General features: G+C 40.5%; 1 protein-coding gene across 12 annotated transcripts in view; it reads right to left on the reverse strand.

Moving 5' to 3' along the window:
• Positions 1 to 15,324, reverse strand: part of LOC105068437 (uncharacterized) — a 58,963-nt gene extending 43,639 nt beyond the window's left edge. For 6 of the 12 annotated variants that reach the window (XM_074354773.1, XM_074354780.1, XM_074354779.1 and 3 more), the window contains exons 1-2: positions 15,175 to 15,304; positions 4,046 to 4,110 (exon numbers count right to left, since the gene is read on the reverse strand). The gene's annotated coding sequence lies outside the window, so the exon portion shown is untranslated. Of the gene's footprint in view, positions 1 to 4,045; positions 4,111 to 13,326; positions 13,705 to 15,174 lie in introns of those variants that run through there. The other 6 variants (XM_074354775.1, XM_074354771.1, XM_074354777.1 and 3 more) reach the window with 5 other exon arrangements.
• Positions 15,325 to 24,138: the final 8,814 nt, after the last annotated feature.

The raw sequence follows: 24,138 nt of genomic DNA on the forward strand, positions 1-24,138 counted from the left end.
TTTTGCAGTAACAAAATAGAGTTACCATTAAAATTCAACTGTACATGGTATTTACATTTTAGTACCCAATGGCTTTGTGCATTATTAAACTCACAGAATAGTCTTCTAGTTTATTCAGAGAATAAAGATTCTAAGAAAGATTTTTATATTCTTAGAAAACAAACAAACAAAAAAAACTGTCTCCCTTGCTGAGCCATTCTTTTCTGACCTACCTTTAAATGTTGTAAGTGCTTGACCTAAGCCTCTCTCTCTTCTATAACCACAAATTCCTCCAGGGAGTTCTCACCCAAGCCTTTGGTTTTTAATGCCATAATATAACCCAGTGATTCTCAAATCTCCATCATCAGACTTGACCTCTCCTTAGTGCTTGAGACTAAGCTGCTTATTTGACATCTCCACTTGACATCATAAACCCAGCACAATCAAAAGAGCACACTTAATATTAATGTTTTCCTTTCTCTATGCCTTTCAACCATCTTCCTCATCTCAACAATACACTCAAATCCAAAAATCTTTGATTCCTTTTTCCCTTACCTCTCATATCCAATGCAATAACGATTCTGAACCCGATTCCTTCTACTGCCTTGACTACCACCCAGTTCAAGCTCTGTCATTTCTCATCTTCTCCAACCCTCTCTCCCAGTACAAAAACTAGAAACATAAACTGTGTAACACACTTGCTTACAACTGCCCAATAGCTCTCTATTGAACTTAAAATAAGACCCAAATCTTTTATACTGGCCTGCAAAGCCCTTAATGATTTGGCCCTTGTCGATCTCTCTGTCCTCATCTCATGTCACTTGCCCACTTCACCTGCTAGATTCCAACCAGACTCTTTCTTATCTGGGAACAATCCATTCTCATTCTCAGTTTAGAGTCATTGCACCATCTCTTCTATCTACAATGTTCCTTCCTCCATACATCCAATGGCTGCTTCCTTCTGTCTATTCAATAGTCAGAGAGGCCTTCTATGACCAAACCAATCTAATTGAGTCATCCTGCCATGCATGTACCACCACCTTATCCTCCACAGTATGATCACTAACTGTTAACTAAATTCTTTTCTGTCATTCTCCACCAGATGAACTCTGTCTCAACCACTGCTCTATCACCACAATTTGGGACATTGCTTAGCACATAGTAGGCACTCAATAAAGCTTTTATTAAATGAATGAATTTAAAGAAGTGACTTTAAATGTAACAAAACTATGAATTTCATGGCATTGATTTTTTTTCCTTTTCACGGAAAGTTATCACATTTACTAAAAGATCTCAAGTAAACATTTATCTTAGACAACTTTCATGGAAATCTGAGGCAGTAAAGAATATTAAAATGTTACATTACAATGCATAAACTATTCCAGAAGTTATAGTACCATCAAACCCTACATATTAATTATATATTATAGATTATTGCACTGTCAATAATTAAAATGCAGATAACCCATACCTCAATGTCTCTTTACCTTATCTAAAACATAACTTATGTTTCTCTGATTTAAGGAATTTAATCTAAACTTTATGTGAATTTTGCTGGCAATGTGAAATGTATCACCAAGGTCTGCTCCTATGGTTTGGTCTCCAAATTTTCTGGACCCCACCCCTCTCGCTCTAAGACAGATCACATTTTTCATCACATTATACTTATACGAAGTAGTACTTATAGGAAGTAATCCTCCCTCCGTTCTTCTGGCTTTCCCCCTCCATTTTTGTTTCAAACATTGTAAATATAATTTCTAAAAGAAAATTTTACTTAAGTCATTTCTTTGTCCAAAAAAAAAAAAAAACCTATACTCTAATACTATTTCACTAACTCTTCTCACAAAGACTTTGTGCCCCAGGTTAATCAACTCTTCTTGAAATCTTCAACTTATAATTCAGAAGTTGCCAACCTGTGAGCCTGGGATTATAGATTATAAGAAAGAATAAGTGAAACCACCATATATTCCAGAAGCACTGTCTGATACTGAATGATTTACACACTGAAAATGTCTGTCTATCCATATATATGTCTGTGTATGCATAAGCAATTGCATATATTTTGTTTAAGTTTATTTGACTCATCAAATAAAACATTTTATTTAAATATATAATAGTGTTTCTGAATTCATAATAGTATTTTTAGTCATGTTTCATTTTCTCAGTAGACACCAAATAAATATACAGCTACTATGATGTTAAAGTCCTAAAAGTTTTTTGAAATTTAGAGGCGGCTCAATATTTTAAGTTGTATTACATTCTATTTCATCAATTGACCTCACAATACAAATACTATGCTGCCAATCCAGGTACCTCCCACACCAAAGCAATATCAATATATACTGTGTTAATAAAGTAAGATTTCCTGACCATCAACCCATACTTTAAACATTAATGGGTCATCAGTTTCATCCACCTAAGGTCAGTAATATTTATATTTTAATTCAACTCACTTTTTATTCATCAAATATTAAGCAAGTAAGAAAAAAGTATTCAAGTTATTCCTAAAAGCCTGTTACTTAACTCTGATAGATCTGGAAGTTGCTAACAGTACACTCATTAGCACTGGTGGAAAATTACTTGAGAGCATCTCTAAACCAAAAATGAACAACAAAAAAATTTAAACATGAATTGCAACAAATGTTTAGAACACAGGGCTCACCATTTCTTATGTTTAGATATGTAAGGAGAGTCATTATTTCACACTGTACTAGTAAATTTACTCCCTTATTGATTTTAGTCTATTTAATTTATTGCTTATTAATACTACCTATTTCACTTTATTCATCAAAAGTAAAAATGGGGGACATTCAATGCAAGCAGTCAACTCCTTGAGTAAATAATAATGAAAAGTAATGTATTCGATGGATATAAGATGTCAATATTTTAAAAACCGTATGTCAAAAGTTGATTCCATTCAAAAATCATTCCAAATGTGTTCAATTACCCTTAGAAAACTGACCTAAACCCTAAAAATACGTCTCACATAGTAGGTAAGCTCTGTATTTATGAGAAGTGAGTCTGTTACTAAATGTGTTTGTACAAAGAGCACACCCGAAGACAACTCAAACACACGGAGCTTGTAAGAGCGGGGCGACCTATCCAGTAAACATGCTTTCTGTATAGCCATGCTCTGCTGATCCCTGTGTCCTCCCTGTAGATAACTGCACTTATTCCTCAGGGCTTGACGTAGGCACCACTGAACCCAAAACCCTGAGACTGAGTAAGGTGACCTTCCTGAGGGTTCCATTAGCATCTTGTACCCAGATACCATTTATGACATGTAAATGAAGATAGATTTTCTGTCTCCACTCCAGGCATGAAAGTTCAACAACAGTAGGGAGTGTGTGTTATTCACCATTTAATCCCTAGAGCCTAAAATTTACTAGGTGCTCAATTAATACTTGTTAATGAATAATTAACAACCATTCAAAAATTCACAGAACACATGAAATTTGAAAGAGAGAGAATCCTTTCTAACTGAAAACCAGTAAATATCCAAACTGACTCAAACTCTGTCCCTTCTGAAAATATAAAATCCACAACACTGTTTATAGGTTATGTTGACTTGTAATTAACTTTAAGAGAAAGAAACTCTCCTAGAAATCTATCCAAACTCATTTTTAGAATCTATTCACATGTAATTTTCTTCAGTGATGGAAAACAACTGAACGGCATCCTAATTAATAATAATAAACAGTAAAAACCACTGGTTACATTTACTGTACACTTACAGAGGATGCTGTTCAAAGAACTTTTTATTTATTTCCTATAGTCATTATAATGATAGCGTAAGGTAAGTACAATTACCTCACACATTCTGCAGCTGAAGATACTGAGAAACAGGTATTATGCCAATAATGGACCCTGGCCACATGCCCTGTAAGCCCCAATGGGTATAAATGCCATTCTGGTGTTTCTGACACTGTTAAACTGATTCTCTTTGACAAACAAGTAATCAGTATTGGGCAGGCGGCATGCACACAAATTAAACCACTGGGATTTGAGGGAGGGGGGCTCATTTTTTTTTTCTTACAAAAGCATGACTTAGCTTATCCTGACTCACCCAGGAAAGCAAGTCAGCTTCATTTCAGGTGCACTTGACTGGCAGCAGCTCCTTGGAACAAGGTACTGAAAAAATACCGAGAGACAATGGAAAAATCAGAGAGGAAAGCTACGCACGGAATGTCAGCATCTCCATGAGAATGAGAGATGGGATAAATCCTGACACTCAATGTAGGGCGTATGTTTTATGCAAATCGAGGCCTATGAACTGAAAGACTGGTGGCAAACTTCAGTCACCAAGTCCAAACCGCCCCCAGTGAGCCCTCAGAGTTGCAGTGTAGTTCTCTAGTGCTACTAACCTTAGCTCCTCTCTGTTCCCATCTTCCTGAATGCCAAGGTGACTGTCTTATCCCCACACTAAACCCTGAATGACAGTAATTCCCAGTAAAGCAATTTCTGCTGCAGGCTTTTAAGGCATGACCTTGAAAATGTAAATCTAACAAGACAAAAAATTATTATTCATAACATCAGAATTTCCCAGATTAATTACTTGAGTGTTTACTGATTAGTTTTTTAAATGTTCTGGCTACAAATAAAGTATCATTTTCCATTAACTCTTTTCTAATGGAGAATTTCAGAAGTACAAAATAATATGAAAGTATTATAATAAACACCCATGTTTCAAGACTCAACTAAAAAACAAATTATTACATACATAAGTGAATTCAACCAGGTGGGTGCCCAGCCCTGATTTTATTCTGTTTGCTTCCCCAAAACAGTAGTAACCATTCTGCTGAATTTACAATTTCTCATTCAAGGGCACTTTTTCACAACAATATTACACGTCTATATTCTAATACTAATTACAGAATTGCTTTTCATATTGTAAAATGATATAAATGGTATCATAATACATATGTTTGTAATTTTTAACTTTTGCCCAAAACTATGTTCTTGGAATTTATTCTTGTTGATATGTATGTTTATATTTTCACTGTGTGCATTATAACCTTGTTTGAATATAGTACAATTTGATTATTAATTTCCCTACTGACAAAATTTTGAGATCCTTTTTTGTTTGTATGTGTTTTAAATAGAGTTTACTTTTTAGAACGGTTTTAGGTTCAAAGCAAAATGGAGTGGAAAGTACAGAGAGTTCCCATATACCCCCTACCACACACACATACACACACACTCACACCCACACAGAGCCTTCCACACCAGAGTGGTACATTTGTTACAATCAGTGAACCTACACTGAAACATTATTATTACCACCCAAAGCCCATAGCTTACGTTAGAGTTCACTCTTGGTGCTGTCCATTCTACGGGTTTCACCAAATGTACAATGATGCGTATCCACCATTATAGTATTACACAGAATAGTTTCACTGCCCTAAAAATCTCTGTGCTCCACCTCTTCATCCCACCTTCCCTGTAACACCTGGTAACCACTGATCTTTTTACTGTCTCCATAGTTTTGCCTTTTCCAGAATGTCAGAGTTGGAATTCTATAGTAGGTAGCCTTTTCATATTGCCTTTATTCTTAACATAAAGTAGTAAATTAACTATCACTGAAAATGCATGGGACCAATTCCACCTTCAATCTGTATAGGATTAAGCATTATTACAGTCACAAATATGAATACTTACTCTGGAACATTAAAGACATTAAATTAATTTCTTGAAGCAGGAAGACAATGCCTGTGCATTCATTGGAAGATACAGTAGGGAATTTTTTTAAAGCCAAATTAATTAGCGCACTATCAAAACTGACACATCAATATTAATTAGGTCATCATTCCAAAGGAGGAAAATCAGTCAAAAGTCAACCAACATTTATTAATCATCTACTTCCCTCGAAAGTGTTATTATGCACTTGAGATACAAGACAGATGAGATGCCGCCTCTGCCTGCAGGTGCTTTCCTGCTTATTATTTCATAATAGTTTCAGAAAGTAAATTTAAAGGGTCATGCGATTTAGCAACAAGAGATGCAGTAGAAAAAGCAATTCATTATGCTTGAATGGGGGGAAGGGAGGAGGGGGAGGCAAATAAATGCAGGAGGGCCTCGCAAAGGAAGAGATATTTGACAGCTGCCTAGAGGGTGAGCAGGCTTCCCTCAGGAGCAAAAACTATACAAGGGCGTTTCAGGAAGGGAGAGAACAGTGCACACCCAAAAGCAGGCTATCTCTCAGTAAACTCAATCAGGCTGGACTGACTGTACCCCCAGGGAAGTTTATGCATGTCCAAATACACAAACCAGCATGGGAGGACAAAGATTCACTCCCTGATCAAATTCTCACCAGGCTCCTCCAAATCCTCTTCTCCACGAGGCCTCAACCTTGGCCTAAAAAAACCCACAGACTCTCAACAAAAATGATTTTGCCCATCCCTGACCCCTACCCAATTCACATTAAAAGACTTAAACACTAACATGTTTTCTAATAGCTGAAGGCCACATCCTTAGAATGACTCTAACCAATCCCCAACCAGAAAGGGCCTGTATGAGAAAGCTGAAGGCTGCCAAGAGAATTTCATTTGCCTTAGCATTTACTAAAAAGGCCTGACAACTGTGACTCCTTCCTCTGTCCCTTTCAGATAGACTAGTATCTCCTACAACTCAAGAGTGTCTTTCCTAAGTACCTGAAAGCCATGCCTTTGAAATGTGATCACCAGGAAGGATGGAGCCCCTGTCTCCAACTCCCTTCAATACTTGCCAGCCAGCAGACCCAGCTGGCCTCATCAGCATTTACACTGAGGACCCCTTTGTAAGGTTCCACTTCTTGGATGCTGACAATTGTTTCTGAGTTCAGTTTATGCTGGGCTCTCTTCCCCACTGCAATAGTATAGTACTGATTAAAATCTGTCCTGACCATTTTAACTGGTGTCTGGCTTTGCTTACCTTTGATAGTAACAGAACAGGAAATAATGCAATCCATAGTCCTAAAGCCTTCAGTAGCGCTCTTTGCCTTTCAAATACAGTCCTGCTGATTGCTTGGCATTTGAAGCCCTGTCTGAGCTCAGCAGAACAATTGGGAATTCCCAGAGGCTGCTTCTTCTCTGTCCTTTGTCCTCATCCTCCTTATGACATGAGTCCTTCCACATCACACTCTATTCACCTATTTTTATACTGAACTCATTTATTCTCCCCTTCATTCATATGTCAAACACATTCATTAACTGATTAACTACCATCTGTCAAGACTTCCCAAAGTCCATGCCTCTACTTTCATAAATCACTAATAGCTCCAGCCAGAGTATCTTCTTTCCCAACTGAGGATAGGGTAAGTACATTTAACCTACAGGCAGATTTTTTTTCTCCTATTATATCTTTGACTATTGCTCCTATAGTATGCATTCTAGCAATTTCATCAGGAACATATTTTCCATATATTATGGATAGACCACATGATAGTCCACAGGCCAAATCTGGCCCACTGCCTGTTTCTGTACAGCATGAACCAAGAGTGTCTTTTACATATTTTAATGGTTGAAAAAATCATAAGAAGAATATTTTATAAACATAAAAATCAAGAAATTCAAATTTCAGTGTCCATAAATAACACTTTTTTTGGAACACAGCCATGTTCATTCGTTTACATACTAGCTATAGCTGTTTTCATGCTACAATGTTTCAAGAGTAACTAGCTCTAACAAAAAAATGTATTACCCACAAAGCTGAAAGTATTTGCTATTTGGCTCTTTACAGACAAAGCATGACAACCCCTGTATTAGATAACTATTTGCTGCAGTGTGTTCATTCCAGTGATGGTTAAATAAGAAAAGTATCATATGATATCACTCATATGTGTAATCTGAAAAAAAAAAGAAAGAAAGAAAGGAAAAAGAAGACACTATTGAACTCATCTATAAAACAGAACTAGACTCGCACACAGGTAAACAAATCTTATGGTTACCGGGGGAAAGGGGGCAGAAAGGATAATTTGAGAGTTTGAGATTTGTAAATGTTAACCACTATATATAAAAAGAGATAAAAAAGATTTCCAGTCAAGATGGTAGAGTGGTAGGACCACGAGCTCGCCTCTCCTCGCGACTACAACGAATCCACGATGGAATGCTAAACAACCATCAAAAAAAAAGACTGGAACCTAGCAAAAAAGATCTTCTGCAACTGGAAACATAAAGAGAGAACCACAGCAGGAAGGTAGGAGGGGTGTGCTCACCATATAATCAGTCTCCATGCACCCTGGGTGGGGTGACCCACAAGCTGAAGATTTGTGAAGTCCCAGAGGCCCTCCCACAGGAGTGAGAGCTCTAAGCCCCACGTCAAGCTCCCCAGTCTAGGTCTTGTATTGGGAAGACGAGGAGACCCCAGGACATCTGGTTTCAAAGGCCAGTGGAGCTTGGCTCCAGAAGCCCCACGAGACTCAGGAAAATGGAAACTCCATTCACTTAGGAAGTGTACACGAAAACTCACGTGCGCCAGGTCCAAGGGCAGTGGCAGTGATTTCGTAAGAACCTGGGCCAGGCCTGCCTGCTGGATTTGGAGGGTCTCCTGGGGATGTGGGGAATGGCTGTGGCTCACCCAGAGGACATAAAAGCTGGTGATGGACATTATGGGAGTGTTCATCTACATGAGCTTTCCTGGAGGCTGACATCTTGATCGGATCCTTAGCACCAAGACCTGGCCCCACCCAACAGCCTGGAGGGAAGCCTCAGGCCAAGCAACATATAGGGTGGGAACACAGGCCCACCCATCAGCAGACTTCCTGAGCTGCAAAGGCCTCTAGACATAGTCCTACCCACCAGAGGCCCAGGACCAGGCTTCACTCAGCAGTGGGCAGGCACCAGCTCCTCCTGCCAGGAAACCTGCATAAGCCTCTAGTCCAGCATCACCCACCAGGGGCAGATACTAAAAATAAGAAAACAACAATCCCAAAGCCTATGGAAGGAGCCCACAAACACACAGAAAAATAGATGATGGGGTGGCAGAGGAACATCTCCCAGGCCAAGGCACAAGATAAAATCCCAGTAGAAATAAGTGATGAGGAGATAGGCAATTTATCTGAGAAACAGTTTAAAGTAATGATGGCCAAGATGTTCAGAGAACTCAAGAGGAGTACAGATGCACAGAGCAAAGTTTTTAGTAGAGTTGGAAAACATAAAGAATACCCAAACAGAGTTGAAGAATAAAATCACTGAAATGAACAATATACTAGAAGGAACCAAGAATAGACTAAATGAAGCAGAAGAACGGATCAGTGAATTGGAAGACAGATTAGTGGAAATCGCTACTTCAGAACAGAAAAAAGAAAAAAGAATGAAAAGAAATGAAGATAGTTTAAGAGAACCCTGGGACAACATGAAGTGCTCTAATATTTGCATTATAGGGGTCCTAGGAAGAGAACAGAGAGAAAGGACCTGAGAAAATTTTTGGAGAGATAATCACTGAAAACTTTCCCAACTTGGGAAAGGAAACAGTCACCCAAGTCCAGGAAGCACAGAGAGGACCACATAGGGTCAACACAAAGAGGAACACACCAAGGCACATAGTCATCAAATTGACAACAATTAAGGATAAGAAGAAAATATTAAAATCAGCAAGAGAAAAGCAACAAATAACATACAAGGGAATTCCCATAAGTTTATCAGCTGATTTTTCAGCAGAAACTCTACAGAACAGAAAGAAGTGGCATAATATATTTAATGTGATGAAAGGGGTAAACTTACAACCAAGAACACTCTATCCAGCAAGGCTCTGGTTCAGACTTGATGGAGAAGTCAAAAGGTTCACAGATAAACAAAAGCTACAAGAATTCAGCACCACAAAACCAGCTTTACAACAGATGTTACAACTTCTCTCGTCATCAAACCATAAGAAAAGAGAACAAAAAGAAGAAAGAGGGGAAAAAAAAAAAAGACCTACAAAAAATTGCCTTGGTTGTTCGGGGTCTTTTGTGGCTCTTTATAAATTCTGGAATTATTTGTTCTAGTTCTGTGAGGAATGTTGTGAGTATTTTGATGGGGGTTGCATTGGATCTATGAATTGCTTTCGGTACTGTGGCCATTTTGATAGTGTTGATTCTTCCAATCCAGGAGCACAAGAAATCTTTTCATTTCTTTGTGTCATTTTGGTGTTTGGAGTATAGGGAACCTCCTTCCTTAAGTTTATTTTTAGGTATTTTGATGTTTTTGATGTAATGGAAATGTTCATGCTGGTTATAAAATTCTCGCTTTTGAAGTGAAAAAAAAAAAAAGGTGAATGAAGGGCTGCAAATGACAAAATATCCTTCTTTTCTATGGGTGACTTGTATTCCATTACATACATACATACATATATATACAAATTTCTTACATTACATTCATCATATAGATATAGATATATATACATGCTGCATCTTCATTATCAATTCAACTACTCATGTGCACTTACAATGCTTCCATATCTTGGCAATCATAAATAATGTTGCTGCTAATAGCAAGGTGTGTGTATCTTTTTTAATTAATTCTTATTTTGTGGTTGGCTTTATTCCTTTGATAACTATAGAAATTTAAAAAGCTAAAGCTCTAAACATCCTTAGAAATAATGAACAGCACATATATGTAAATTTAAAACATATATGTGCAGTAAAAAAAAAAAAAGAAATGAGTTATCAAGCCATGAAAGACATGGAAGAAACTTAAAAACCCTATTACTAAATGAAAAAAGTGAGTCTGAAAAGGCTACAAACTGTACGAGACCAACCAAATGACATTCTAAAAAAGGCACAGCTACAGAAACAATAAAAATATCATAGTTTCCAGGAGTTTAGTGAGAGGGAGGGAGGGAGGAATGAACAGATGGAGCACAAGGGATTTTTAGGGTGATTAAACTCTTCTATGTGATACTATAGTGGCTACATGTCATTATGCATTTGTCAAATGTACAACATCAAGAGTGAACCTTAATGTAAACTACGGACTTTGGTTGATAATAGTGTGTCCATGTTGGTTCATCGCTTGTACCAAATATGCCACACTGATGAGGGATGTTGAGGGTAGGGGAGTATATATATGTGGGTGGAGAGGGTTATGTGTGAACTCTGTATTTTCTGCTCAACTCTGCTGTGAAAATGAAACTCCTCTAAATAAATTGTCAATTAATTTAGGAAAAGATATTAAAAAAAACCCAAATTGCTTCTGGATACCACATGGAACTATATTCAATGTTCTGTAATAACATTTAATGAAGAAGAATATAAAAATGAATATATGTACATACACGCATGACTGGGACATTAAGCTGTAGACCACAGACTGACACACTGTAACTGACTATCTTCAATAAAAATAAATCACATTCTCACATCTACAAAGGAAAGTGGTGTTCAGTTTTCAATTTTTTACAGGTATTCACTTAATTCAGCTCTGACCCACCTCAGGGTCCTAACGGGTCGCGAGGCCCGGGCCTCACCTACGCACCGCTACCCACGAGCGCAGCCGAGGCTTCAACCGCCGGCTCCCGACCTGCGCGCCCCCACCAAGCGCCGCCTCACCGGCTCAGCGGCGGCAGCGGAGGCGGCAGCAAGCAGCGGCGGCAGCAAGCAGCGGCGGCAGCAAGCGGCGGCCCAGACCCCAGGCCGCGTTCCTCCTCCAGGAGCTGGTCCGCGAGCACTAGGCTCCCGCCCAGCTTTCACACGCTCCGGGCGGGTCCGGTCGGCGCGTCTGTGCGTCCACGCGCATGCGCGCCCCTCCTCCTCCGCCCGCAGCGCGGACGCTCGGGCTGCAACTCCTGTTCTTCGGGAGGTGGGGACTGGTGCCGGGCTGGGGGCTGGGGGCAAGGGCCTGGCAGTGGGGCGGAGGGCCCATCCCTTTATTCGCCCCACCGGGTCTCCATCCTTAACACCCCCATCCCATCACCTACCGGTCCTGAAACAACCAAAACCTCGAACAGCTCAGGGCCAGGCCACACACCCTAGCCCCACTCCCCCTGCTCGCCTTCCCTCCCAAACCCTCTGAATGCCCCCCCCACCTACAGCCAAGCCCCCACGTCTCCCACAGGACCCCCGAAATGGGACTTCCTCTCACACCGAGGTACCCGCCCCGACACTCCACCACGCTAGTAACCTATGGCCCCCACGCCACAAGCTCACCCCTCATGCCTCACTGCAGGACCCCCAACATCGCAAGATGGTCCCCCTCACCCCTCAGCCTGTGCCCACTCACCGCGGGATCCTCCCTCACCCGGAGTGCAACCTTACCCCCAGCTGACCCCCTCACCCCTCAACCAGCGGGGGGCAGGATGGTCTGGGCTCCCATCACCATGGCAACAGCCAGCCAGCCAGGAATCCCGGGCAGAGTGCTGGCACACAGCCCTGTGTCCCAGGCTCCTGGGCCCGGGCGGGGGTTGGACGCAGTTCCAATTCTCGCACGGGCGCCCTGCCCCACCCCTACTCCCCCCAATTCTCCCCCCACCACCCAGTGCCTCGTCTGAGCTGATGGGGCAGGGTGCTACCAGGGTGCACACCACTCGCCAGGGGGCCTTGGGTGGTTGATGGTGCTGCCGGCAGGGAGGGGCAGCCCCGCCCAGAATGGACAGCAGGCAGCAGCAGAGGCAGAGGCAGAGGCGGGGAGGGGGGCTGCCCTGGGAGAGCCAGTCAACTTCCTCCCAACTCCCCCGCTGCCTGGCTCGGGGGGCAGCCTCTGCTGCCCTGGCTTCCTGGAAAGAATCTCTCCCTGTCAGCCTGCTCCTGGGAGGTAGGCAGGGTGTGGTCCGGGCGAGAGAGGGGGGGCTCAGCAGCAGCAGCAGCAGCAGCAGCAATGGCAGGACTGGGGCTGCCTATGCTAGAGCAGGGATTTGCTCCCATTTCCCGCTGCCGCCGCCCCCGCACCCTGACAGCACCTCCTCATCTCCCAGGGGCAGAAATGACCTGCAACATAGGCCCTGCAAATCTGGAGAGCAAAAGCTGCCCCCAGGACAGGACGCAGGAGAGATGGGAGCAAATTCACAGGCTCCCAAGGGTAGACCCCTCTCCCCGCTGCCGCCGCCGCCGCCGCCGCCCCCGCACCCTGACAGCACCGCACCCGCCTCCTGGGAAAAGACCATGGCCTGAGGGCCAGTCGGACGTGCTCCTTGGCTGCCCGGTGCCCTCCCACCTCCTGGGGCGGCGGCATCCGCTACCCCCCCACCGGGTATAAGCGGCAACGAACAGGCGCCCGTACTACTAATGACCAGGAAGGAGAAGTGGGCACCAGGAACCACGCGGTGGCCCCCGACCCACCTCAGGGTCCTAACGGGTCGCGAGGCCCGGGCCTCACCTACGCACCGCTATCCGCGAGCGCAGCCCAGGCTTCACCCGCCGGCTCCCGACCTGCGCGCCCCCACGAAGCGCCCCCTCACCGGCTGGGCGGCTTCAGCGGCGGCGGCAGCAAGCGGCGGCCGAGACCCCAGGCCGCGTTCCTCCTCCAGGAGCTGGTCCGCGAGCACTAGGCTCCCGCCCAGCTTTCACACGCTCCGGGCGGGTCCGGTCGGCGCGTCTGTGCGTCCACGCGCATGCGCGCCCCTCCTCCTCCCGCCCGCAGCGCGGACGCTCGGGCTGCAACTCCTGTTCTTCGGGAGGTGGGGACTGGTGCCGGGCTGGGGGCTGGGGGCTGGGGGCAAGGGCCTGGCAGTGGGGCGGAGGGCCCATCCCTTTACCCGCCCCACCGGGTCTCCATCCTTAACACCCCCATCACCTACCGGTCCTGACAAAACCAAAACCACGACCAGCTCAGGGCCAGACCACACCCCCTAGCCCCACTCCCCCTGCTCGCCTTCCCTCCCAAACCCTGTGAATGCCCCCCCCCACGTCTCCCACAGGACCCCCGAAATGGGACTTCCTCTCACACCGAGGTACCCGCCCCGACACTCCACCACGCTAGTAACCTATGGCCCCCACGCCACAAGCTCACCCCTCATGCCTCACTGCAGGACCCCCAACATCCCAAGATGGTCCCCCTCACTCGTCAGCCGGGTCACTTCCACTCCCAGCGATTCCTCACCCCTCAGCCTGTGCCCACTCACCGCGGGATCCTCCCACACCCGGAGTGCAACCTTACCCCCAGCTGACCCCCTCACCCCTCAACCAGCGAGGGGGCAGGATGGTCTGGGCTCCCATCACCATGGCGACAGCCAGCCAGCCAGGGATCCCGGGCAGAGTGCTGGCACACAGCCCTGTGTCCCAGGCTCCTGGGCCCGGGCGGGGGTTGGACGCAGTTCCAATTCTCGCCCGGGCGCCCAGCCCCCACCCCTACTCCACCCCACTTCTCCCCCCTACTTCTCCCCCCACCACACAGTGCCTCGTCTGAGCTGATGGGGCAGGGTGCTACCAGGGTGCACACCACTCGCCAGTGGGCCTTGGGTGGTTCACGGTGCTGCCGGCAGGGAGGGGGCAGCCCCGCCCAGAATGGACAGCAGGCAGCAGCAGAGGCAGAGGCAGAGGCGGGGAGGGGGGCTGCCCTGGGAGAGCCAGACAACTTCCTCCCAACTCCCCCGCTGCCTGGCCCGGGGGGCAGCCTCTGATGCCCTGGCTTCCTGGAAAGAATCTCTCCCTGTCAGCCTGCTCCTGGGAGGTAGGCAGGGTGTGGTCCGGGCGAGAGAGGGGGGGCTCAGCAGCAGCAGCAGCAGCAGCAATGGCAGGACTGGGGCTGCCTATGCTAGAGCAGGGATTTGCTCCCATTTCCCGCTGCCGCCGCCCCCGCACCCTGACAGCACCTCCTCATCTCCCAGGGGCAGAAATGACCTGCAACATAGGCCCTGCAAATCTGGAGAGCAAAAGCTGCCCCCAGGACAGGACGCAGGAGAGATGGGAGCAAATTCACAGGCTCCCAAGGGTAGACCCCTCTCCCCGCTGCCGCCGCCGCCGCCGCCCCCGCACCCTGACAGCACCGCACCCGCCTCCTGGGGACAGGCCATGGCCTGAGGGCCAGTCGGACGTGCTCCCTGGCCGTCCGGTGCCCTCCCACCTCCTGGGGCGGCGGCATCCGCTACCCCCCAACCGGGTATAAGCGGCAACGAACAGGCGCCCGTATTACTAATGAGCGGGAAGGAGAAGTGGGCACCAGGAACCACGCGGTGGCCCCCGACCCACCTCAGGGTCCTAACGGGTCGCGAGGCCCGGGCCTCACCTACGCACCGCTACCCGCGAGCGCAGCCCAGGCTTCACCCGCCGGCTCCCGACCTGCGCGCCCCCACCAAGCGCCCCCTTACCGGCTCGGCGGCGGCAGCGGCGGCGGCAGCAAGCGGCGGCCCAAACCCCACGTCGCGTTACTCCTCCGGGAGCTGGTGCGGGGGCAGTTGGCTCCCGCCCGGCTTCTTCAAGCTTCGGGCAGTTCCGCGTCTGCGCAGGCGCATCGGCGCGTGCGTGCGCGCCCCTCCTCCTCCCGCCGTAATTGCGGACCCTCGTGCTCCTGCTGCTCGGGTTGTGGCGAGTGGGGCCGAGCGGTCGGATCGGGGCCTGGCGGGGGGCGTGCCGTTGGGTCATTAGCCCTGGGACAGAGAGAAGAGGAATGGAAGAGTTAAAAATAAATCTCTTATTTCAGGATTTCTTGAAAAGTTATCTTGGTGTTAGTGCACAGCGAATAAAAACCAAATAATTGTTCGAAACTTTCTATCTACAAGTTGGCCACTTTACAGACAGTAAGTTCAAATCATCAAGATCAGGGAAACTCAAGCGATGCATTTAACTCAGCCTACTGATAAATGAAGAGGTACAGAGTGTGAGGTTTCAACCATCTAGTCAGAGTTCCAGAACGAGAAGGGGAGAGAGAGAATGGAGGCCATTGTTTCAGGTTATAATATTTCAAATATTAGTGGCGATAACAGTTAAGAATTGTACAGAATTCTATTTAGAGACTATCATCTGGGTGTTTGGGGTGCTTGTCTTTCTCGGTTGCCATTGCTTGTAGGACACTTCAATGAACAAAGTTGGAGATATGCATTTTTTAGAGAACCTTGAAATTCAACATTGTAAAATTTATTTGACCACTTAGATTTTATAATTGTACCTCTTTTCCACTTGAAAACTTAATTCCTAAGACATTAAAAGGAACACAGTAACTAATTCATTTTATTTCAATTTACTGATATCTACGTACCCACACATGAATACTTATACTTCAACATAGCCATACTCATAATACTTAAATAATGAGTTTAATATGTGAAACTTAAGATTTATCTAAAGGTTTGTTTTTTAACTGCAGGCTATACATTACTAGCAACAGAGCCAAAATATTGTAGGTTTACTGCACAAATATGATTCCTCGTAGTGGGATTATGCCACCAAGTTTATACATAGATAGGTTTCATTTCATTATTTTCAATTTTAATAATTGTTATATTAGGTTATTTTATTTATTTCACTTTGAATTATGTAAAATATATACATGATTCCAAGTTCAAAAGTATAAAGCAGAATTTTTACTTGCATCTACATGCTTTTTTTAAATTTTTTTGTATATTAAAGATGAAATATAACATTTTATGTTCATGCCATTGTATCTTTGGACAGATTATTAGAAATAGGATTCCTGAATTTATAAGATGACCGTGTGTATACTTTCATTAGTTATTACAAAATCCCCTCCATAGTGTTGTACCATTTTTCATTCCCATCAGCAATGCTTGAGAATGCATCATTATTTAGAGGCTGGCCAACAGAATATGTTGTCAGACATTTCATTTGTTCATAATTTGGTAGCTGAATGATGTTCTTGCAGTATATTATTTTGAAATCCTTTATTATAAGGATTTATATATAATAAAGGATTTCAAAATAGGTTTAAGCTTTTTTCATATATTTAAGGGTCACATTTATTTATTTTTATGTGAAAATACTACATAAATATCATTAATGTTTCTATTAATTTGTTGGCCATTTTCTTCTCAATTTTTGGAAGTTTAAACAGAATTGTAAAGGAATTAACTTTAGGCTGAAGTAATGTTATTCTAGCTAAGGAGTCTGAAATAGAACAAAGAAAAGGAAATTAAAGAAAGACATCCATGAACAAAGCAAGTAAACACTATATTCAAGTCACACTTCATAGTAATAAAATGCCTTGTGATTAAATAAAACATAATTTTAAAATATGAAAACAGCAAAAAGATTGGAGTGGTAAATGCATTGACATTGATCGAAGGTCTTTGTTAGCTAAAAGGAAAGCAAAAGATTGAGTTGAATTTATATGTTGAAATGTTAACAATGCTTAATATAAATTATAGGTTAACCATTAAACAAACAGAGTGTATAATTTTGAATTTAGTGGAAGGGAATATAAAAGTGGGTTCAATCCCCAGTACCTCCATTAACAAAACAAACAAAAATCTTTTTTAAAAGTCCATAAAAAATAGATATATTTGAACAAGTAAAACTTGATAATATTTACTGCCCAAATGCCCTCACTGATGGAATTCTAAAGGTTATACTTCACAAAAATAAACTGACCTTAGCTGAAGATTTGAGGGAAGCAAGGAATCGAGGATAAAAACAAACATCTGTTTATAAAACAGGAATGACAGTGTCAACATTCTTGACATTAAAAATTCAAGATAAAACTAAAATATGCAATCGGTTGTGAAGTAACAAAATGATCATTAAAACTATATTGAAATACATTCATATCAATTAATTTTATATTTAAATTAAAATATAAATTAAATCTTAAGATAGAAAATATAATAATGTACTAATAAGTGGTTGGCAAAATTGTATCTGTCAAATATAAAGAAAAATAATATTGAAAATGCAAAAGTAATATCAAGACAAAGGAGATATTTACCAAAATAAAGGGAAACGTGCGTGACGATGAAAGGCACACCTTTATAAGAAATAAACTTGTATGAACAAACAATATAGCAGATAAATAATGCAGAAGCAATGAACATGAAAGAACAGATAAAAAATGAAATTATAAAGAAATATCAACGCATTAAATTTGTACTCATACATATCCATAACAAAATATAATTATGGATATAGACTGATTAATATAACCAACATATTGAATTATTTATGTGTTTACTCAAAATCTATAGCTGTTTCAAGAAGTATTTTTCCCCAGTTCAATCTTCTGCTTCAAATCTCTACTATACAACTCAGATATATAAATTAATCACAAAGTTGCAAAAAATGAGTATCTTGGGCAAAGATTTGAATTGTGTTTTTAAGATACCATGTTGTCCCTCCAGCAGATAAAATGTGTATTTTAGTTGTTTTCTTTGCTTTGAATCTTATATTTAAGTACCTATCTCATTCCTTTTTATTTTTTACATTAATTGGATAGCTGTCAAATTCTTAACTAGATTTTTAATAAGGTATGTTAAAAATTTGAGCATTTTCAAAGGCAATTTACCTTTTTTGACCTGTTTTATATTATTAATTTAATTCTTCTGTGATTCTCTTCTAAACCCCATCTACATATACCTGTAGCAATATGCTTATTACATGTTTCCTTTTTCACTAATCTTCATGGTATCATGAATCAATGTAAAATACACTCTGATGCTCATAATTAAAAGCATTCACTTTATATTAAATTGATCATTCCCTGTGCCCCTCAAAAGAACACACTTTTAATAAAATATTTATTATATTTGTTGCTTTGTTAAGAGTAAATATTAAAAGAATATGGTTGGGGTGAAGGGTTAGTGTTTAGGATATAAAGAGTTTAATGGTGAAAATACAAGCAAAAGAAGTAAAACTTCATCCGGCTCATTAGATATATACATAATATTCTTGGCCCATTTATGTATATGTTTATGGGCCAGGAGTTTGCAGACTATCATGGTAACTATGAGGAAAGAAGAAAAGAAAGAAAGAAAGAAAGAAAGAAAGAAAGAAAGAAAGAAAGAAAGAAAGAAAGAAAGAAAGAAAGAAAGAAAGAAAGAAAGAAAGAAAGAAAGAAAGAAAGAAAGAAAGAAAGAAAGAAAGAAAGAAAGAAAGAAAGAAAGAAGGAAGGAAGGAAGGAAGGAAGGAAGGAAGAAAGGAAAGAAAGGAAAGAAAGAAAGAAAGAAAGAAAGAAAGAAAAAGCATAAAGGTGTACCTACTGATGACTGGGCTTCCTTGGAAAGGGAACAGAGAACTGGAGACATCAACAGTCTCCAAAAACACATGAGAAAATGTTTACTCTTGTTTTGTACATGTTGTTTCCTTCTGTACCTGTACTGTATGTAAAATTAAGGAAGAAAGGAAGCAGAAATAAAAGGGAAAAAAAGGAAGGAGAAAAGAAAGGAACCTGGCCACTTATTCTTTAAATATATAGCTAGTATTATCTCCTGTGAGCCAGAGATCTTTCAGAACCCCTCTTAGGACTCAAAGACACATAAATGGCAGTTCTCTTCCAAATGCTCCTAATCCTGTATCTCTGTAGCTTTATAACAGTAAAGATGGTCTCAAGCAGATACAAATCAACTCCAAAATCTAAATGTATACAAGGTATACCTGTAACAAATTATATATTTGCATATATATTATACATATATAACATATATAAGCATATGTGTAGATATATACTCAGACATAATGTATATGTAGATATTTTTTAGAGAGATATATCCCCTAAAGTTTCTTCAGAACACTGTATTCCTTTAGTATGATTATCTTGGAAAAGACCTCCAGGCTCTAATAAAATAACCAGGGCATTCCCAGGACAACTCCAGTACAAACTTCAATCTAAAGGGTAAGAGATCCTAAGCCACACTTTTCCTAGGATTTCTGGTACTAGGGTGAGAACAAACTGATAAGTCAGCCACCAAAGCTTTTTTAGAATTGCCTTGAATGTAACCCAAAGAGCCCATAGATCTATTCACTCCATTGTCTAACTGTAACTTACTTTGTGTCTGTTATGTGCCAGGTTCTCGGTGAACAGCTGATCTACCTAACTGAATAGTACAACAAACTTGCCTTCTGTCAACGTATGCACTACAGTCAAATGGACTCAAAGTCTATCTTTCCTGAGACTCAGGTGTCATAGCAAGGAAAAAACAAGAGCAAAAATCCATCTACTCCCACTTTTCAGCACTCCTGGCACTATATACAAAAGAACTCAATATTAAGAGACCTTGTTTCATATAATCCATTATTGTCAATATCTTCTTCTAATGAAAGATGGAAAGTTGATACCAGAAACATTTCTATAACTTTATACATTTGCGATTTTTAAGCTTTATTGATTGTATCCTATTTTCAAGATTGTAAAATGACCTGAACCTTTCAAAAGATTCAAAATAAAAAAGCAACTATAGATACCTCATTTATTTTTCATTTAAAAGTATCTTTTCTTCTTCAACTTAAGATTTCCTTTCTTTATGCTTTATTAGCTAAACACACACACAAACACACAAATACAAATATTTTGAAGCAATATCTGTGTGTATGTTTTGTAATAATGAGAGCAATTTAATTACCCACAGTAATTGAATGAAAATGTTTAATTCTTAAAAAATTGTATTAACTCAAAAAGCAAGTCTTTTTCTTTTACATTAAGTCTTTTTGACCCAGGGAATGTCATTTAATCATTATTACTCAAGCATATTAGTAATTTATTCTTTTACTTTTAAAATCATATTAATAAAATAGTTATTTATTAACTCATGAAAGTGTTTTAAGTACCATGAAGTTTCAAATAATATAGTTTTCCTGGAAAGAATATACATTTTAAAGATAAAATCCCTGTCCAAAGAGGTATTTTGATATTTGATACACAATCAATAGCACATAAAGTTACTTGGATGTTTACGCATTTTTAAAATGATATTTTAAGTGGAAACATTGCAGAAACTTGCAGAAGCACTTTCCTTGTTTCTCATTTTAAGAATTTTGAAATTTTTCTATCTAGAGGTAGATGCTTAATTACTGATTATTATTCAATCAATATGTTCTTTATACAACCACACACAAAACTTCACTTTTCCAATTTTCTATCATATGAACCCAGGTATGAATTTCTTTAGCTGGAAATAATTTTATAAAGCATCAGAAAATTGTTTAAGATCATTTAATGTTACATTAAGATTGGACCACATATCTAAATAAGATGCTGGTGGAAATTAATTCGATCTAAGTTTTACATGCTATTAATTAAGTAAATAAAGCACCATGGTAGAGTCTTTTATACATTGTGTATTGTTGTCTATTGTGCTGCACAAAATTTAAGTTGTGGATTCAGTCCACTTTCTTCTATTATTTAAAAATTCAAGAATGTCATAAAAATACATATGCCATTCTTTCTAATTAAAAACTATGCATATTTCATTAAGACGTTCTTATGACTTGCCTGGATTGCATGTTATGACACTCTTAACTGAGAAGGAAAGGCCAAGCAGATGACACAGCACACTTAAACATTATCCTCTGTGGATCTGCCCACATTAATCGTGCTCTTTATGAACCAAGAAGACATTCTATAATATTAGTTATTGTGGCAGTTTGAGAATACTATAGAAAAGTGAATTATTAGGCTTGCCTATCTTTGGAGAAAAATTATTTTATTCCAATAGGAAGCATAAACACAAAATGATACTGACTTTCCTGTCTGCAGTAACCCCACCCCCACCATCTTAGCAGGCCCTCTCTTTTGGAGGAAGGATTAAATTATCTTATTAGTGCATATATTATTATCTTTTTACACATTCAATTCACCAACCAGTGAAAAGTTGTTCATTGAGACTGACTACACTTAAAAAGCACAAATAGAAATATATTATAGTTAATCAGTCTATCTACCCACCTGTCTATTTTTTCTCCCTAGCTCATCTTTCCTTCTCTCCCCCCACCCCCTTTCTCTCTCACACACACACACACACAAACCACATTGCCTGTGGGCAGTTTCATGTCCTTCCCTGGGCCCCTGGAATCATGGGTTGTTCCAGTTCCCTAGTCTTGCTCTGTAACATTACCCATTCTTCTATCTGTGAAATCTATTCTCTCTGCACTTACCTCTTTTACTTAAGGGCATTAAAACTCCCTCTTTGTAGGTATACAGATCTTGTCTATTTCTCTGCTGAAACAAAAAAAGAAAAAAAAAAGAAATCTAAAAGATTAAAGTCATATAATACCTAGAGCAAAAAAAGTATCTTAAAACAGGAGAAAGTGAATAAAACATTGATGAATATAATATTTGGGAAACTCGAAAGCTGAGAGGTTGGAGAACTGTACAGCTAACAATGTTAAGATAGATTTCATGTCAATAGGGTAAAGATTAAATGATTTTATGAATAATAGTTAATCTGGAAATGGTTAATAGGATTATGTAAGCAAAATCAGAAAGGACTGTAAGCCTAACTCATTAGAATAATAGGACAAATTATCCTGGAATTTGTTAGATCAAAGAATAGAGACATGGCTGATGATTAAAATATTACAGCAGAGGATTTCATTATGAATATGGTATTAGACTTGCAGCAAAAATACTCCTAGAATAAAATCTTAATGGCTTCCAAAATAATATTTTTTTCTCCTAACTTTCCACGTTTGCCCCTTTAGACCTCTTCTCACAGGCAGATTGTGTTTGCATGGAGTTTATGATTTGCTAATCATTCTTTTTTTTTTTTAATCAAGTTCTTGTCAGTCTTTAGAGAAAATGATTTAATTTGGTCATTTTCATGTTCAGATGTACCTGAAAAGGACTGGCTTACATTCAACTCATTTAAATAGAAGTTGTGAAAACTCTGTGGAATAGGAGAACTGTTTTCCAAGCAAAATAATTTAGAACATACTTGTGATAACTGGCAGCTTATTTTTTCCATCTAAATTTATAGACCTAAATCCGAGTATTAGGCAGACTTTCACTTATTTCACATCCAGCTATGCTTCAAGGACTTGGAATCAATTCTGCATAGTGTGGATCTGAAGGAAAACGTGATCCCTGAGATGCAAGACACAGCAATGACAGTCAATTTAGATTTATAAAGTGAGCAGAACAAGAAACATCACAAAATACTATCATGTAAAATTGGTAATTTTTGCTAATTTTTCAAACACAAAAGTGTTACATACATTGATTTAAAGTGAAGACATACAAACAAATTAAAATATACCAGAAAGTTTTGATGTATGAGCTGGTGACTATCAGACTAATATTAATAATTTGCATATGTACAATTAAGAATTGACTGGTTGGTAAATTTTATAAAATACTGGAAAAATCACAGGATTTAGAGTCTGTATTTAGAGACCTGGATTTCAAATTCACTGTCATCACTTACTACCTATGCAACTTCAAGCATTTTGCATCAATTATCTCAACTATCAAAAACCACACCAAAAGTATACCTACCTCATGAAATAGTTGAATGGGTTAACTAACCTACAATGCATGGCAGCACATTATAATTCCTAAAGCTTGGTGTAGTTGTGTCTGGGCTTAAGTGTGCTTTTCATGCTTCCTCTACGTTTACCACAATGACATGTCCCCATGTGCATAGGTTTATGTCTCTCTTACTATACAGAACTACAGAGAAAATTAATGTACTGTTTATTTATTATGTATATGTATATATATCTATACTTGTATCTTTAAATTCACCTTATTTTAGCTGTTATAAATAAACATATATGCACACATGTACACACACAGACATGTATACACACACATGCATTCACACACACATATATAGTCATAATAAACTGAAGAGGTCAATTGTTATCCCTAACACAACCAATAATAAAATACACACACAAAAAAAAAAAAACAGAAATGGAAATTTTAAAAGAACAAAAATGGCACATTGCAAAATAAAATTAAACACAAAAAGGGAGTAATAGAAAATTTGAGAATCAAAAAAGGTACAATATTTGGAAAACAATTAGAAAAATGACAAAAGTAAATACTTTCATTTGTGTAATTACTTTAAATACAAATGGACTAACTGCTCTAATAAAAAAACTTAGACAACATGGACACCCAAGACGGAGGTTATTCATGAACACGAGAAATGAACATCAGCCAAAGATACGTAAGATGGACAATGGGAGTTCAAGCCTTTCCTGGAGGAGGGTTGGCAGTTTTATATTATATCTGAGATAATTTCCCTGCACTAGGTGGAGACACAAAGTGTATTGCTGTCTTTAATCGGGAAGCTTAACGTGGTCCACGGTGGCCGACAAGCAGTGGGTTGTGCTGTTCTTGTTCTACGTCAGGTTAGCTAAGCCATAAGCAGCTTTCTTAGCGTTCC

This window comes from Camelus bactrianus, chromosome 28, assembly GCF_048773025.1.
Source record: "Camelus bactrianus isolate YW-2024 breed Bactrian camel chromosome 28, ASM4877302v1, whole genome shotgun sequence".
NCBI classification, from domain to species: Eukaryota; Metazoa; Chordata; class Mammalia; order Artiodactyla; family Camelidae; genus Camelus; species Camelus bactrianus.